Source organism: Filicampus tigris, chromosome 2 (genome assembly GCF_054856515.1).
Source record: "Filicampus tigris isolate MCC_2025a chromosome 2, RoL_Ftig_1.0, whole genome shotgun sequence".
Taxonomy (NCBI): Eukaryota; Metazoa; Chordata; class Actinopteri; order Syngnathiformes; family Syngnathidae; genus Filicampus; species Filicampus tigris.
The window spans coordinates 25,378,304-25,395,387 of NC_141218.1; the positions used below are offsets into that span (position 1 = coordinate 25,378,304).

Sequence of the window (17,084 nt, forward strand, 5' to 3'; positions counted from 1 at the left end):
TGAGTGATTTCAGTGGGTGGGGATCAATAAAGGCTCGCTTAGATTTGACTTGTCATTTTCAACGCACATTCTTGTGAAACAGTAAACACAAACCCTTTGCAGCCAAGATGCAATACAGACTGTGTTTACCCACGACTTGTTCTGTGAGCATGGAAATATAAAAGGTTGTCACAGCATCTCGTTACACAAAAGACACAAAAGTTGTCCATCTGGAAGCCGCAATAGCTCTGAGCTGAAACAGTTCTTCACAGGGCCACGCCCCACAAGTGAAAAAAAAAATCAAACATGTAAGGAGCTGAGCAAACAGGTGCAGTAGCAGAACACACCGAGAGAGGAGCATAACAACAAACCATGCTTGTCATCTGCAGCAACACAAATGCAACATGGAATTTTCGAATCAACAAATTACCTCTCTGTAATATGATGCAATGGAGTCTGTGTTCAGGGGAGTGCTTTTTCTGAAACATAATGCACTGTAATTATTTAGGATTAGCATATGAACAAGCGTTCTCCATAACCTGGGAGGACAATTTATGACTAATTCATTCATTCAATTGTCTATTATGCAGTTGCTTTCATTAATAGAAATTCGACTTACTGTATTTGTGTGGAGAATTTTATGAACATAATACAAAGTGTGTCAGAGGTTCCGGGTCTGGTGCCACAAAAGATATATTTCAAACCCAAACTCCCAATGACTCCCAAGTTTTCCCCTTAGATGTTGACCACATGATCAACTAACACATCTATAAGGAGACATTGTGGCGTTTGCTTTGTTGATTGTGTAAGAAGATGCAAGAGTTGAGGCAGGACAACTCATAGCTGCTTCATTATGACAACGCACCTGATCACAATGGCCTGAGCTTCTGACGATTCCTGGCTGAGAAGAACATTGCCATGCTGGAGCAACCTCCATACGCCACTCGACATGGCTCTTTGCAATATTTTTCCCCTCTTTGCCAAGCTCAGTGAGGGTCTTCAAGGGTACCTGTTGTAAGGAAATGGATGACATCAAGATGGGCGTGATGAAAGAGCTGCGAAGGGATGCGGGAAACATCCTTCCACGGGTGCATGGAGGCGTGGCAGACAATGCTGGGAAAGAGCAACTTCAGGGAGCCTACTTCAAAGAGGAAAACTTGTTTGAATATTTGTAATACTGTATTTTTGTTATGAGACACGTTGTGGAACTTTTCAGACACACCTTTTTCACTCAAATATTAACACCAGAAACAGTAACCAATTAGAAATAATGTCAAAATAAAATATTTATATTGGAAAATATAGTGAAGCATCACTTTCATATTTGGTATTACGATTTGTCGTTTTCTGAATATACTGCCCCAAAGTGTTTTGGTGTTTGTGCAGCGGCTTTGTAGAATTGCCAGTTGTTGTATCATTTCTGACTTAATTCATGTTGGGCAACGTGCTCACTTACTCAGTCACAGAACCTCCTTCGGTCAAAGTCCTGCAGATTTGCAATGTTTATTTACAACACAGCGGCAGTCCAAGGAGTCCAGAAACTAAAAGTGTGGCTTATCTAAACTCACTCTGCATTTTTTATCCCGGTTCACACACAGTAGCTTCTGTCCTTCACACTGTCTCTAGAATAACAAAATCTTCATTCTTGTGATGACTGCTGGTGCAACATAATATTGGCAAGTGCCACTCCCTGTTGTGTTACAGCAAAGACACAGTCACTTCCTGTCTCAAAAAAAAAAAACGGGTGTGACTCTTGGACAAGAGGTGCTTCAAGGACACTAAACATTTGATGTGTGGTGTACAATGTCACATGTAAACTGCACAGTAATAAACACTTAAGTAACTAAACTTTTCATCCAGGGTTTTTATTTAAAAGCCTCTAAGCTCCTATTTGGCATGCTGATACTGGCCATGACTCCAGCATGAATTTAAAACAACGCACCCTCCTCGACGCTTATTTCATTGCTACTTCTTTGTCATGTCGAACTGAGTCACGCACGTAATTTTACATCGCAGGCTTAATTTTGTTTGTTTCCACACAAACTGCATTTTAAAGATGAGTTTGAGCATGCTGCAGTTTTCTTGGACTGGGTGTGACACAGGCAAGGCCTCGTGCAAAAAATCAGTGACTTGGATTGATGTCCGATGATGGCGACAGAAAATGGGAAACGTGAGGAACCGTGCGTGCTACAATGGGTGGCTTTTGAATGGTCACATGAAATTTGCACCTGTTTAAATATATATAACCATCTTTATAAAAAACTGGAAGGGAAGAAGTAAAGTACTGCACAATGGTCCTACTTATAAATACTGGCTGACATTGCTACATTTGACAGTATGTGATAATCACAAGGAGAATGAAAGCAGAAAGAGAAAATGTATGACTGAAAGAAATGATAGAAGTTCAAAGTAAAAGAAGGTCCAGATGGTCTTTCAAAAGCATACAAACCTCAAGTATAACCTAGCGTAAGTACTGTATGTGCAATTTTCAACCAAAGCACTTAAGTCATTTAAAGTCTGTTAAATGCTATTGTAACATGTTTATATCACAATATGATGCCGGTTCTCTTTTGCCATTTTAGGGAAATGTGAAACAAAACGTTTTAAATTAATCTCCTTTGAACTCATGTCACAAGAAATTGAATTTCATTTGATTTAGAATTCAACAGATTTTAGCTACCATGTTAAGTCCACAGCCTTAATTGTGTTAGAAACCATACAAGGAAACCAAAGCTGCTTTATCTAAAAAGAGGTAGTATGAGTCACGCTTGGCATCAGCCTAAAAACAGCTAACAATCTGAGTTTTAGCAGGCTAAAAAACATTTTTCAACCAAGATGTGATCCGTCCAGCCATTTTCTGTTTTGCTTGTCCTTTATTGCTGGGGTCCCCAACTTTTTTATTGTGCCACTGGCCGGTTTCACATGAAGGCACATTTTGACAGATCTGTATGAAAAAAAACCCAACTAAAAACAAATGCTTACATATACATTATTATGCTCACCATTTCGCTGAATGTAGCTGTTATAATTAGTGGGAGCTAAGAGCCAAGCCCATCTTGGGGTAATCCTTTTTTCTTTTAGAAAACTCCTAAGGCTTGTCTTTTAATACTAGGCGCTTGGGCCCCATGTGCCAAAGCAGTTTTGATTGCTTAAATGCCTCATTTGCAAACCTGTCTTGACATATTACGCACAGTGGGCTTGGTGCATATGAGTCAACTATAGATAAACCTGCACCTTAAGCAGGAGTGCCGAAATTGTCTCTTAAGCACAGATTTTGTGGATACTTTAGGCTTTTTTTTCTCATTATTTGACCACTTCCCCTTATACAAGAAGCTGTCCAAACATGTTTTGTTGTTTTATAAACACATTTTTGCAAGCTGGGGGCCCTACTTTTTTTTCCCCAAGATCACATAACCGAGATAAGTGACCGAGGCTGGTCTCCAGTCAATCACAGGACATATGTAGACAAACTGTTCCCTAACATTCACACCTATGATCAATTTTGAGCAGTGGTGTCAAACAAAAAAATATTTTGCAGACTCCTACTTAACATCAAAGTTTAATGGTCACCAACAGTGTCACCATTTTTTCCCGAATCACTTACAGGCTACCATAGCTGAGGCTCATGACAGCTTTCGGTAAAACACAATTCTCAAGTGACACTAAGTGGAACAGAAAAGACACTCCGTCATACACAGTCCCAATCATGTCTTTTCTAAAACATGCCATGAAGAGAAAGGTTAGCGACAAGAACAGCTGAGTTCCAAGAAAAACAGGAGACAGAATGGCACAGGTGTAATAATAGGATTGTTAGATTTATTCGAGTTTATGTTGCTTGAGGACCGATTTGGGTGAGGGAACGAGCGAGAGGAGGTGACGTTGTATTGCATTGGATTGTCCTATTCCAATAAAAGTTAAGTCAGCAAGTGAATGCTTTAATCGTATCTGTATGGTCAGTTGAAACGGAACAGAGTGAAAAAACAGGGGCACAAATATGGGTCTTGAATCCACAGAGAAAGTTGCGATTCTCAAGAAATCAGATGTCGTTAGTCAACTAGACATACTGAGGAGCATGTAAAATATCAGGGAAATTAGATTGCGGACCGGGTCACCAATCTTGTTCACATTCTGAAGAACTGTTGATGTTCTGAACTATTTATACAGATTGGATTAGCTGTAATTTATTACAATACTTTATTAATACTTGATGTGGCCCAAACACACACAAGACACAATCTCGAGTGGCCCCACATAAGTTAAGTTTGAGACCCCTGATTTAGAGTCTTCAATTAAAGTAAAATGCATGTCTTGCATTGTGGGAGCAAACCCGATTACCCGGAAAAAAAAAATCTGCAAGCACAGTCACACTCCACACAGTAAAGCCGGAGCCGAGGCGTCAACCTTGAGTCAGACATGCTGCCCAATATGTGATAGAGGGCAAAAATATTACGCTGTATATTTTTCTAAATCGTTGTTCATAACTACTCACAAAAAGTTACGGGTATTTGTCTTTCAGGTGAAATTGATGGAAACTGTAAAAAGCTACAGTGATATATATCATGAAAGTGTATTGTATTGTATTGAGGTAGTATGGGATTGTCACAAAGTGTAGGACAGTTCTGTACCGACTAGACACACCTGCCCACAGTGTAACACCGCCACCAACCAAAGCTCGTCTGGTGACAACAGTGACTGATGCATAGCGCTCTCCTTGACGTCTCCAACATGACTGGCGGCCATCATTTCTGCTCAACATGAATGGACTTTCATCAGAGAACAGCACTGAGGCCCACTGGTCCCTCGTTCAGCGTAAATGCTCGCTGGCCCATTCGAGACGATCACGCCTGTGCTGTGGTCAGGTACCCTGAATGGTTTGACGTGACACTTGGGTGCCTCTCACCTCCCTTAAACATGCCTGGAGTTGAGTGGCATTCATCATCTGGTTTCTCAGGGCATTGTTCACAATGTAGCGGTCATCAGCATGGGATCCCCTTCTACATCTTTCTGTGACTCTTCCAGTCTCTCTGTACCTGTGTTGCAACCTGCCGATGACACTCTCTGAGCTCAGAGGCCACTTCCGTCGGAGTAGTGTATGTTTTTAATACGACTACAATCAAGATTTCCCTGTGATACGTTACAAAGGTAAAATTATTTGATCATACCCTTACTGTTGACCTTTGCTTTATTTTTTTTTTTTTAAAGCGCAACAATTTTTTGCTGTGTGTCTTCAGAGGCCCCTCATGTGGAGCAGTAGTCCGTCCCATGGCTGCGAAGGACCACTCCCTCACACTGGTCCCCTCCCCTCTGCAAACCAGGAGGCCAACCCAGCACCCTATCCGAACACTCTGCTCAGCCCAGAGGAGCAGCCACACAGGGAAAAAAAAGTTAAAATCAACTCAGCAGAGAGAGGAGGGAGGGAGAGAGTGCGGAGGGGGGGAAAGAAAACGCCCTGGAAACTTTGCTTGATCGAAAAGTTGGAGAAGTCAGACAATCTCGTCAGACAAAGTTGAGAAACGCTCTTCTTGGGCTGAGGAGAAGGGGAAGACGCCAACGTTTTCAAGGATGCTCAAGCTTGTGTGAGGCTTCTCGGGCGCAGCGTTGTGCGCACAGGTATAGATCCATTTTTATACTACGCATACGTCTTACTGCCATGTGAGCTTTGCCTCCAGTGATTATCATGGGAGAAAAACAATGTAATAATTAACTGAAAGTGACAAACTTGGCAGTCCGGCAAACCTGTGATAATTCACATGGCATTTGCATGGATTGTTTTTATAACTAGTGAACTTGTCTTAGTGTCGCAAGGTTTTTTCTTTTCCGGGGAACTTAAAATACTGTGATAATTCCTTTTTTTAAGTTAAAATGGAGCAAGTTTAAAAAGTGGGTGTGTACCCGCAGGCTTCACATGAATGGAGAGGACTGGAATTGCGCACTTCACTTTTCCTTTAACTGCGCAACACAGCGTGTGAGTCAAAGGCATTTATTGCATAAAATATGAACTCAGTGATGATTACTATGTTGTATTTGCAATGGGATTTGCTTTAGCAAATACTCAGATACATTCTAATTCTGTCCAGATGCAACATGTGACTCACTGGAGTATTCCTCACACTTGATAACAGTTGAATAGGGGAATGGCTGTCAAGATAAGAGTCAAATTGCCTGTGTTGATCTTATCACTTGATGTTTTCCTGTTGTCTGTCACCCTCTGCAAAGGCTTTCCAAAGCCAAGGCGTGCAAGGGATGTGGACGTTTAAAAAGTAAAGTTACGCAGCCATGCGCGCCTGTAGCCACCAACCAGTCTGGGTGTGGATTCCTCTCCTTCGCCTCCTTCCACCCCCTCCTTTTTCTCTCTCCCTGTGTTCTTTTCCTCACAGAGGCACACCCTTTGTACAGTCGAAATCTCCATGCTCAAACATTTAGGGCAAATCCACCAAAAAGTATCATGCTGGCTGCAGAAAGGACATATATGCTTGATTTCGATTTAAAGTATAGTTTTACTCGTGATTTTGCATTTGAGGGCATATTTGATTTGCCCAAAAAGAATAATAAATGAAGAAATTTTCATCTTTATATGATTTTTTATGTAACTTGTTTTATGAGCCTTACTGCGTTTTGCATAACGTTCCAGTAATAGAGTGTCATACAGTAGAAAGATTTAACTAAACTGTTTTTTTTCACCTCATAGCTAAAATCTCCAAATGTTTTGTTTGACCAGATTTTTGCTCTTTCTCCGTTTCGTCCCCGGTCTCATAACGTTGGTTCTTGGACTGGGGTACAGGGCAGTAGAGATGAAGGGAGAAGGGAAACGAGAGTATGAAGTAGGGAGTCTGTGGGGGGGGATGGGCGGAGCAGGGGTGAGGAGGGGAGTAATGGAATGCAGTGGTTTGGAAAGACAAGCTAATTGAAACCAGGTTTAAGGCATGAAGGGGGAACTAAGACTGCACGTTTGTGACTAAGATGCTTTTCCTGTGTCTTAAAGTTTGGTAAAAAATAACATCTTTTCAGCTTGGCTTTTAAATAGATTCTTTATCATCTAGATCAAATTCACTAAAAGAGAGTAAAACAGGGAAAATAAAACTACAGCAAGAAGTCACTCATTTCTTGTACTATTGTAGCAAAGAGAAAAATGTCAACGTGTGCAGTCGCCTGGCCCCTGCAGCGCTCTGCTGCCACACCCAAAAAACATTTTGGTGCACTGTTGCTCTTCTCTGCATACTCTTTGCGCTCCATGTTGTCTGCTGCAAGGTTGTCATTGTCTGGCATTTCTCAAATTGCTCCTGTGTAGGTGATGGACTGTGACGTAGGCCGCTCACAGAGCCAAATCGATCAAGGGTGGGGCGGGGGCTGGGGCGTAGTAGGTGGGGGCGAAGAGTCTCATGTAGTGTACTTTGGCAAGAGTCCTCTTGGAATGTCATAATTTGTGTTTTACTCGGTGATAATGTGGTGTGAAGCATTGTATAACACGTTACTCCGGGTGAACGGTTGTGTCGCGCGTGTACCTACCCTCACAACACAAAAATGAAATATGCAACATAGATTGGAGGTGATGAAACTCTCAGAACTAGTTGTGAAAGACTCCCCAGTGAGCGGGGCCTCGTTCTGGCTCCAGGCAAATACCGTTTGTTTAAATACTTGTGTTGCCTAGCAATGAATTGACACAGAGACCACATTATGATGTCATGTGAAGTCATTGAAAACATTTTCAAGGAAATCACACTCTTTTGCATCAAGTCATGCGATTTTGATCTTGTCACTCATTTTGGTGCCTTTGTCAACAACTATGTTCAAAGTGTATCATAAGCTAGAATGGAACTTAGTGGACAGACCTCCGCCAAGACTGTACTGGCCTTATTTGTCGCCATTTATAAATACTAAGCTCCAACAATAGAGGAAGCTCCGGAATATATATTATGATTATCAGAGATGGGCATTCCGTCCCTGAGACGAAACAGTCCATCCTTCCTGGACACACACCCATTTTGGGGACAGAGGACAGAGGATGAGAATTTTTTTTTTTAAAAAGAACGGACTAAGCAAGGGGGGACATGGGTTTTCGTCCGTCCCTGTAATCGTCCCTAACCTGGTCAAGTACAGACTGACGTGTTGTGATGGATTCTTTTGAAAAGAAAAGTCCACTGTTCTTCTTCTGCGATACCAAAGAGATGCCTTTAACTGTCTGCACAACACTAGATAGTCATTTTTGTTCTTTTTCATGTGCGTTCCCTGCAGTAACATTGTACTCAAAGTTGGGCGCCCATTTCACTGACGAGGATAAAGGTGGATAGCAATTTTCTTTGTTAACTAACTGTTAACATTTAGCACATACCTTATCCCTTTGCATGCCAAGTATTTCTTTGTCTGGGACATCTCTAGAGCGTAAAAATCTCTCCGAACCATCATTCATGCTCATGCCAGCGCCGCCATAACCTGAAAGCTATGACCCAGACGTGGAAGTCTTTCATTCTCCTCCTAAAATAACATTGTGTCATTTTGCAATAATTATTTTTATTACAAAATAGCACAATAAAAACTGAAAACGTATTGCATTATAACCTAAAGGTTTTGCAATTATACGCAATGGTATGGCGCAATCTGAAATATTCTCGTGATGTCCCCTGGCAGGCTCCGTAGTCTGCTGACCGACATTGGTTGTGTTGGCAGCTAAATGCTTTGTAGGTTGACACGCAAACAGTTGTAAACAATCTAATCCACTCACATGACTCCCAGCCGCTTAGTGGATGTGAATAGCTAAATGAGCCAGCTAATGAGCGTTAAATAATGTTTACGAATTATGAAACCTGCCGTTATCATCTCTTTTTATTTTGGGGGCGGCGGGTTGGGGGGCGGGGGGGGATTGCAGCGCGGCATGGGCCTGCTGACGAAAAGTAAAGACGGGGTCGGAGGACGATTATTTTTATGAATAAGGACGGAAGGACGATGACGGAAGGGTGCCCAGGTCTCGGACGGAGGACGGTCCAGCAAAATACCGTAACGTACCCATCTCTGATTATTATTATTATTACTATTATTGTTGTGAAATGTAAATAATGTGAATTCCTTGCTCAATGAGGAAAGAAGAAAATGAAATATCCAGCATCGACAAAATAAGGGAATACAACTGTATGTGCACTGTAAATGATTGGAAGATCCCCTTTACGCAAAGTTTTTGCTGACTGACAAACAACATCACTATCATCCTTAACGCAGACGTAACCAGCCAGAAGTGCAAGACGTGCTCGGCATTTTTTGCAGCACCACCTGCTCTGTATTATTTTCTTATTGCCCGGCAATAGTGGCCAAAAGGAGCGGTATGAGCCAGGCAGAACGGAAAGAAAGTGGTCTCTAGCACACTTCCTCTTCCTTTTCCTCTGTTGGGCCTGTTATATTGTTGATAGGAGGGCCAACCAGTGTGGCCGAGCAGCCACAATGTGCTTGGATCGATATAGCAGCTAAACTTAATGAAGTTGACGACTTGCTTTGTTTTTGTGTTTATTTAACCTCGCACTAGACATCTATTCAGAGGCCCCAATTTAAATCTGAGACATCCTCGATCTGTGGAAGACACACTCGAACAGAGTGAGGAAATAAAACAATGGCAGGTCTGCAGATACAAAAGTGCCTCCGTGAGGGCAGTTTACACATTCTCTAGCAGCATAAAAACATGTAACCACAGTGTGTGAAGTTATTAAAAGCCCTCCGAGACAATCCACCCTGCAGCCACTCCCTTCTAGTCCATCCAGTGCTCGAGTTTGGAATGTCTCATAAGGTCCACAGTGTGCATTTGTCTGCCTTGTTGTACAGACAACGTGATTAGAGAGGTGTGGTCATGCATCTGCCGTAAAACAAAAAAATATTTACATATTAAGCCTTGCAAGCCAAATCGTCTCTCATGAGGGAAGACATGCTGCAGGGTGTGTTATATTTCCATCTGCCTCTGTTTGTTTCTGGGTTTTTTTTGTTACTGACGTAATTCAAAAGTGTCGTACCAATGAAAAAAGCAGATCCAGATTTTTTTTTTGCTAACCTTTATCAGCAACAGCAAACGTTACGCTCGCCACATGTGACACAGGTGTTAGGCCTGCTTTTTCCCCATGCAATCTAAAAAAAACAATTGACTTTTCTTTCCCTTTCTCTGATGTTTTCCAGGTCTAATTTGTCAGGCACTTCTGCAGCCAAGGAAGTCTAATATCTATAAATATACTGTACATTTTGAAACTATGCTTGCAATTCGGCCCTCCTCTTCACCTTCTGCTCTCCAGCTCTATGAATGGACTTGCACTTGCTCTTGTTCCAATGGCAGCTGTGATGGACAGAAACAAATCCTGACTTAATTACGAAGTGTGTAATGCTGCTATGGATCATGTGCAAAAGCCTCGCATGCTATCTTGTTTTTGTTGTGGCACTGTTTCTGTCATTGTAATATAAGCCGAGGTAAAGAAAATGCACCTCTCTTGAGTTTGAATTTCAGTCAGAACCTCTTTTGGCTTTATCGTGTAAAACAGTTATTTCACGTTTTCTTCCACCTTCCTAATATTGCATAAATGGAAAGAATGGAATCCATCCAATAAAAGCAATCATTGTTGACAAAGCCTTGGTGTTTTGGAGGAAACACTCCCTCTCAAACATTAACCCCAGGAGAGGAAATTCAATCAGAGGTCCTCCCACCTCACATATCCAGTAATGCAAGAGAAAACAATGAAAACCTGCCCTGCAAATAACTTCACTCCACCTTTCATTTTTTGTCCGTTGAAGTTCCTTGTGTCTATCTCCTTTTTTTCCTTCCAATTTCCAACGTCTCCAAAACTCCCAGCAATTTTAATAAGCGGGCAAGCTGGCGTCAGTGGGCAGGCTTTGTTCTCGTTCAAGACTTGCGGTTTGGTTTAGGGATGCAGTCCTGAACGTTGACTGTGGAGCACAGAAGAGAACCACTTATCTTGACATGCATTCCTTTTATATGTGTCACACATGCATCGCCTATCTGCATGTTTGAAGGGATAGCAAACCGAGGCCTTCTCCCCTTAGTTGCAAAGTGTGAGAACAGGGAGTCCATTCTGTTGACAATAATTTCTTACCTCCTTTCTTCTTTCTCTTCTTTGTGGCCTTTATTTTTCACGCTTTGCCAAATCCTCTAAAGTGGCTTCCTCACTTACACTTGAGCCGTAACCACAGTCACACGGGTGCTGTTTTGTGTTCATCAAAATCATTACATTTGGCCATCAAATCGACGTGAGCTGACTGGAATCCCAGATTTATTTGACCTACGGGGGTTGGCTGTTTAAAGAGGAAGTCAACCCAAACATTTTTTTTTCAAGAATATGTTCAATGCAGGGCGGCACGTTGGTGGTTGGGTTAGCACGTCCGCCTCACAGTTCAGAGGTCGTGGGTTCGATCCCGGCTCCGGCCTCCCTGTGTGGCGTTTGCATGTACTCCGGGTACTCCGGTTTCCTCCCACATTCCAAAAACATGCATGGTAAGTTGATTGGACTCTCTAAATTGCCCCTAGGTGTGATTGTGAGTGCGGGTGTTTGTCTCTGTGTGCCCTGCGATTGGCTGGCAACCAATTCTCGGTGTCCCCCGCCTACTGCCTACTGGGATAGGCTCCAGCACTCCCCGCGACCCTTGTGAGGATAAGCGGTATAGGTAATGGATGGATGGATGTTCTATGCAGGCCCACTAGTTGAAACAAGACATTATGACAAATATTGTGTTTGTGGAATAAGAGTTAATCCACCCGTTTTTAGCCAACACCGGGGGCGGCCATTTTGTCACTTCTCTCGACTGAAAATGACATCACAGTGTCTCAGGGCTCAGGTAACGACCAATCACAGCTCACCTGTTTTCTGAAGCTGGGCCATGATTGGTCCTTATCCGAGACCTGAGCATCTGTGATGTCCTTTTCCATCGACAGAAGTGACAAAATAGCCGCCCCCTGTGGGCCTGAACATATTCAGAAAAAAAAAATGTTTGGGATAGGCTTTCCTCTTTAAGCAAGGTGCACGACACATTTTTTGTTGCCACTGTGGCGCAGAGATGGCCAATAACAATTTGATCGTGATTTTCACAAATCTAGCGTTTGAAAGTGTGTGCTAGTTAGAAAGTTACGTGTCTGAAAGTGCGTGGTGTTTTTATTTATTTAAGCAGAACCTGCTCATTGACGGTGTGGTGCACTCACTGAGCCAGGTGGGAGTGGGCACCTATGTAGGGTGCTGGGCTGGTGGCACAGAATGGAGGCCGAGTGAGGCAGAAAGAGAACATTTCTGTGGAGTTAGTCAGTACGGGGAGAGGCTGGGCTCCCTTCCAGCTGGCTCGACTGCTCTATCGCGGAATGTGTGCGACTGGAGGCCGGGGTGGGGCCATGCTCTGAGCTTCTCCTTCTGCAAGCGTAGCAGAGGTGAAGCAACGTGAGTGGACTTGTGGACTTCAGGGGCAGTGTTTTCTCGTGGACATGCGTTTTTATTTGTTCACTATTTGTTTTTATTTGTTGGTGTCCACTCGTGGCCGTGAGGTCCCCTTATAGGTATCAAGGGTGTAGGAGTGGTATTTTCGACATACTGTGAAATCAACACAAGCAACGAGTCTCGCCACAAGCGAGTCGTAACCTCATGGAGCTGACACGCCGATCTCATTTTGTTTTCTGTAAATCAGGTGAATACGCCTGTGAGTTTGTTTGTATTCATTTAGTTGAATTGCTGCTTGAACATCACCCTGATGATTATGATACGGCGACAAGAGTGCGGGATGCAAAGTGTGCACAGCTGCTGTACCACAGGCCTCCTTACGCAAACAAAAGGACAACTGCTATCGGGTGGCATTTATCTCAGCAATGTCCCTTCTATTTTAGAGGAGCGTCAATTCAAAAAACGCAATACGGACACATCAGGAAAACCACGGGCTTATGAAAGCCAACAACTCAGTGAACTGACTATTGATAATGAAACACGATGGACGAGTAAGGGAGCGGTTAATGATGAAGCTGCACAGTCTGTCGCAGAGGAATTATTCCGAGGGGCATGTTCCCACTGGTAGATGCCTGCCTTTATACACATTGAGTCTGGTTCTGTTTGTTCTTTGCTCTAACAAAGTGAAGGCTTTGTTTCCAAATGTGCCAGTGGGCTGAAGCAACAATCTGCGCTAGTCATGTAAGAGCTTGGGCAAGTCACAGCAAGAAAACATATTAACAGTGCAAGAAAAGTCAGACTTGGGAATAAGAATTGGGCTGTGCAAATATTTAGAAATGATAAACTTTCCGATTTTTGCTTGTTCTGAATTAAACAAATCCAATGTTAACAATGTGATAAAAAGTTGGCGACATGTCACGGGGAACCACCCTTTCACTCCTGAATTGGAACTACTGTGCTGATCATCATCATTGTCATCTTATGTTGAACTTTGTCTGCTTTTTTCCATAAATTGCAGAATGTTTGTCACGACATCTAATTTTTCTCTGCAACAGCCATCCAAGCAGCAGACTGAAAGGCAGTGTTAATTTTAAACACTTAACTTTAACATTTGATTGTTTACTGCAATCTAATTCCAGTGTGGTCATATCTTGTTATATATACTCTCATCATGTCTGCTTTTCTGTCACTAGAAGTCAAGAAAACAAGAACCAACGCGTCGGACTGAAGCCCTTGGCCGCACTTGAGCTATCCAAGGTAATTGCCCTTGACTTTATGTCAAAAAGGAATCCTCTATATACATCTGTTACTGGTCAGGGAAGCAAAACTAACCTTCTAATCCCACCCTCCCACTTCTGCACTCCAAGGCCATCTTGTCAGTGTGACCTCAGAACAGCCCTCCATTATGCAGACAGAGAGCAAAAAGTGTTGGAATGTTTGTTGCAAAGCCTCCTTTGACTCGCGATCATGCCTCCGCCGTTCTTACTCGAACGGAAACCTGATACTTTTGCACCCTGTTTCCTCCTCTTTGCACCCCCTTTCGTCCTCCCCCAGCCACCACCTGTTGGGCTCCTCGAACCCCCTTTCCGCTTCTTATGAAACAAGTCCATAAGAGCCCGCCAGGCTCGCCCGTTTTATGTCAGCAGTGTCAGATGATTTATTCCCTTTGAGCGGAAAAAAAGACGAGTAGAAACCACAGTGATGTCCCCGTAGGCCAATGGCAGAGCAGAGAGACACATCCATATGTTCTTTGGTCACAGTCGAGTCAATAAAGACTTTTGTCTGGCTCACTGTCCTGCTCTGTATTGCTCTAAACGCATTCCAAACCACAGCACATGTGATGCATGGAGTGTTTCACCTCTCTCTCTGCTTCAATTTCTATCCGCTTTAAAAGAGTTTTTTTTAGGAAAAATTTTTGTGCCTCCTCACAAAATTTCATAAACACGGCACACAAAGAATGCCGCTCAGGCGTGGAAAGAGAAAGAACAGATAATGACCGTCATGGTGTGCGACTGCATGCCTGTCTTATGACGAACAGAAGCTTACTCATTGAGGATCTGTCTGCATGGAATTAAATGATCCTTTCAGCTTAATTGTTACAGGACGCCCTATTACAGTGGATATAAAAAGTCTACACAACCTAGTTGAAATGCTAGGTGCACCGCTCAAGTGATTAAAAAAAAAGGAGAGCGGATGTTAAACTAAACAAACTAAATAAGTATGCAAACTCTTTTATAACTGGGATGAGGCTGTGTTCTAAATGAACCAATCACACTCAGACTCAGATGTTATAGTCGGCTTTTCCTGACTTAAATTTTTTTTTACTGGAGGCCTGAAGGTTTTGTGTTAACACTGACTGTTATTTTGATCTGTTCACATTTCTTGCACTTTGACTAAAGCCCCAGTTCCGGCGGAAGGAAAAACAACTCCAAAGCATGACGCCGCCACCGTAGGACACATTTTCAACCTTGGTTTCATCGGACCATAAAATGTCACAAATCTTGGAAATTATGTTATGGTCTGGTTCTGGTTGTAAACCTGTTGGCCATAATTCCAAAATGTATGTTTGGCATAAATATAACACTGCTGATCACCAAAAGAACACCATACCTACAGTGGTGAAGCTTGGTGGTGAGAGCATTATGTTTTAGGCCCTTTTTTCTTTCGTTTTAACTGTGGCCTTAAGGTGGAGGGAATTACAGTTCCAAGTACCAGTCAGTGTTAGCACAAAACTGCCAGTCTTTTGCAAGAAAGTAAAAGAAAAGTCCCAAAATGTCTACCAGAACATCTGAAATTTATTTTGGAACAGCCAAAGCCGTAGTACTTGCTGGTAGGTATATGCCAAATGCCATTTAACATGAATTTGAATGTGATTGTTTGAATCTGACTACGGCCATATCCCATTTATAAGCGGGTGTGCACAATTGTACAACCACATCAATTTCAATTGTTTATTTATGCTCTTGAACAGATAAGACATTAAATTGCGTTGGCCAGGTTATAGATCATATTAATGATGGAGAAAAAAAGTTTGGAAATGATTTATCTTGGTATCATTACTGTATTTCACCCAAAACTTGGCATTTGAACAGGGGTGTGTAGGCTTTTTGACATCAACTGTATATAGCTACAGAACAGGATATATTTTGAGAGCACAAACAATATTCTTATAGTAACAGTAAGTTACCAAAGAGAGGGGCATGTTTTCATGTTTTCTATGAGGTGTTGAATGACTTGGACTAGCCTTGAGGTCACCTCTCACCAACCTCGGAGCTCACCCTTATGATAACCATGTGTTATATTTGCATTTCTCTTCTCTTGTTGTCTTTCACTCCCTCCCCAGTTAACTCGTGAAGTGACATTCCTCTAGCAATTCCTCAGCTATCTCACCCACTTTTCATCTTTTCCTCATCATTTACAGCCCCCTTTTTTTCTCACTAAAGTTTGTTTCCTCCCAGTCCTGTTGCTGTCAGCCATGGCCCCTCCCCTCCTCCCTTCCTAGTAATATAGCAGAATATGCGTCAACAGCTCAGTCCAAATAATTAACTCAAGGGAAAGACGAAGAACTTCAATGACATTTGTTAAAGGGAAGAGTGTAAACAAATATTAATAATTGCCCTAACAGACCACACAGCAGTGGGCACCCATGTGCAATCTGATGAGACCCGAGGTAAACATTTGAGCAAAAATTCTTATCAAAATCCAATCCAATGAATAATAATGCTCATGTTTGACTGACACAGATTAAAAATGTGTTTATTCTGCGATTGCACTTTGCAGTGCATCTAAAAGTCAATGTGATGGAATTCTGCTGTATACTCGCGATTCTCGTAATTGATTAAGTTCTGAATGCAGTTAAGGCAAAATGGTGAGCAATACGAGGCAGCAACCAACAGATGAGCAGTTTAGGGAGCTTTCTAAACCAATTAGTGGTCTGTGCATGTCTGTTCAATTAATGACAGAACAGTATATTGCTATGACATCATGCAATGTCAGGAATGTAAGAAGCAAAACATTAGGTCATGTGACACGTTTGTCTGCTATGTTTTGCTTGGTTTGTAATGAGTGCCTAAAGTGAGGAGGTTGAGGTTTAGCGTTAGCAACATTTCATGGAGAATTCTCTGATTCTTCCAAACACAGCCAGAATGGGATTATTGGAGCGGTCAAAATGAGTCTAATATGATCCAATTGCGTTCTTAAATTGTGTTCTCAAGCAATGTAATGACAGTGCCTTTCAAATAACATGAGCTGTAATGCCTGAGGTCGGAATAGATTCATATTCCAAGCCTCAGTCGATGCAACATCACACAATAACTGAGCTAAAACGAAGATGGAGGATCAGGTTGCAGATGCCTTGGAGTCACTTGCATAATATCCCTTTACCCTGCACTTGCTGCTGCATTGACCCCAACTCTTAGTATTAAGACCTGAGAGTCTTTGAAAATCTATTTTGGAGAGCAATACTAATACTGTCTCAAAGCATTGCATGCATTTTCCGTATCCCTTTAGTCACACAGGACCAATCTTAAAACGGATGTGTTTATTAGCATATTGCATGTTATATGCACATGGGTAGTTTCCAGGATGCAAGCAATGCTGCAATGCAACCAGTTGGTAATTGATCTTAAGTTCAATGAAATTCTCCAATGTTAAAATGTAATAACTTTGGTGTGTGCCTAATAGATTTTCCTTTGTTTTGTTTTC

At 42.3% G+C, this 17,084-nt stretch overlaps 1 protein-coding gene across 1 annotated transcript in view; it reads left to right on the forward strand.

Moving 5' to 3' along the window:
- The first annotated feature begins 5,398 nt into the window (after positions 1 to 5,398).
- Positions 5,399 to 17,084, forward strand: part of ahnak (AHNAK nucleoprotein) — a 35,154-nt gene continuing 23,468 nt past the window's right edge. Inside the window, exons 1-2 of the mRNA XM_086020670.1 lie at positions 5,399 to 5,589; positions 13,574 to 13,637. The gene's annotated coding sequence lies outside the window, so the exon portion shown is untranslated. The remainder of the gene's footprint in view (positions 5,590 to 13,573; positions 13,638 to 17,084) is intronic.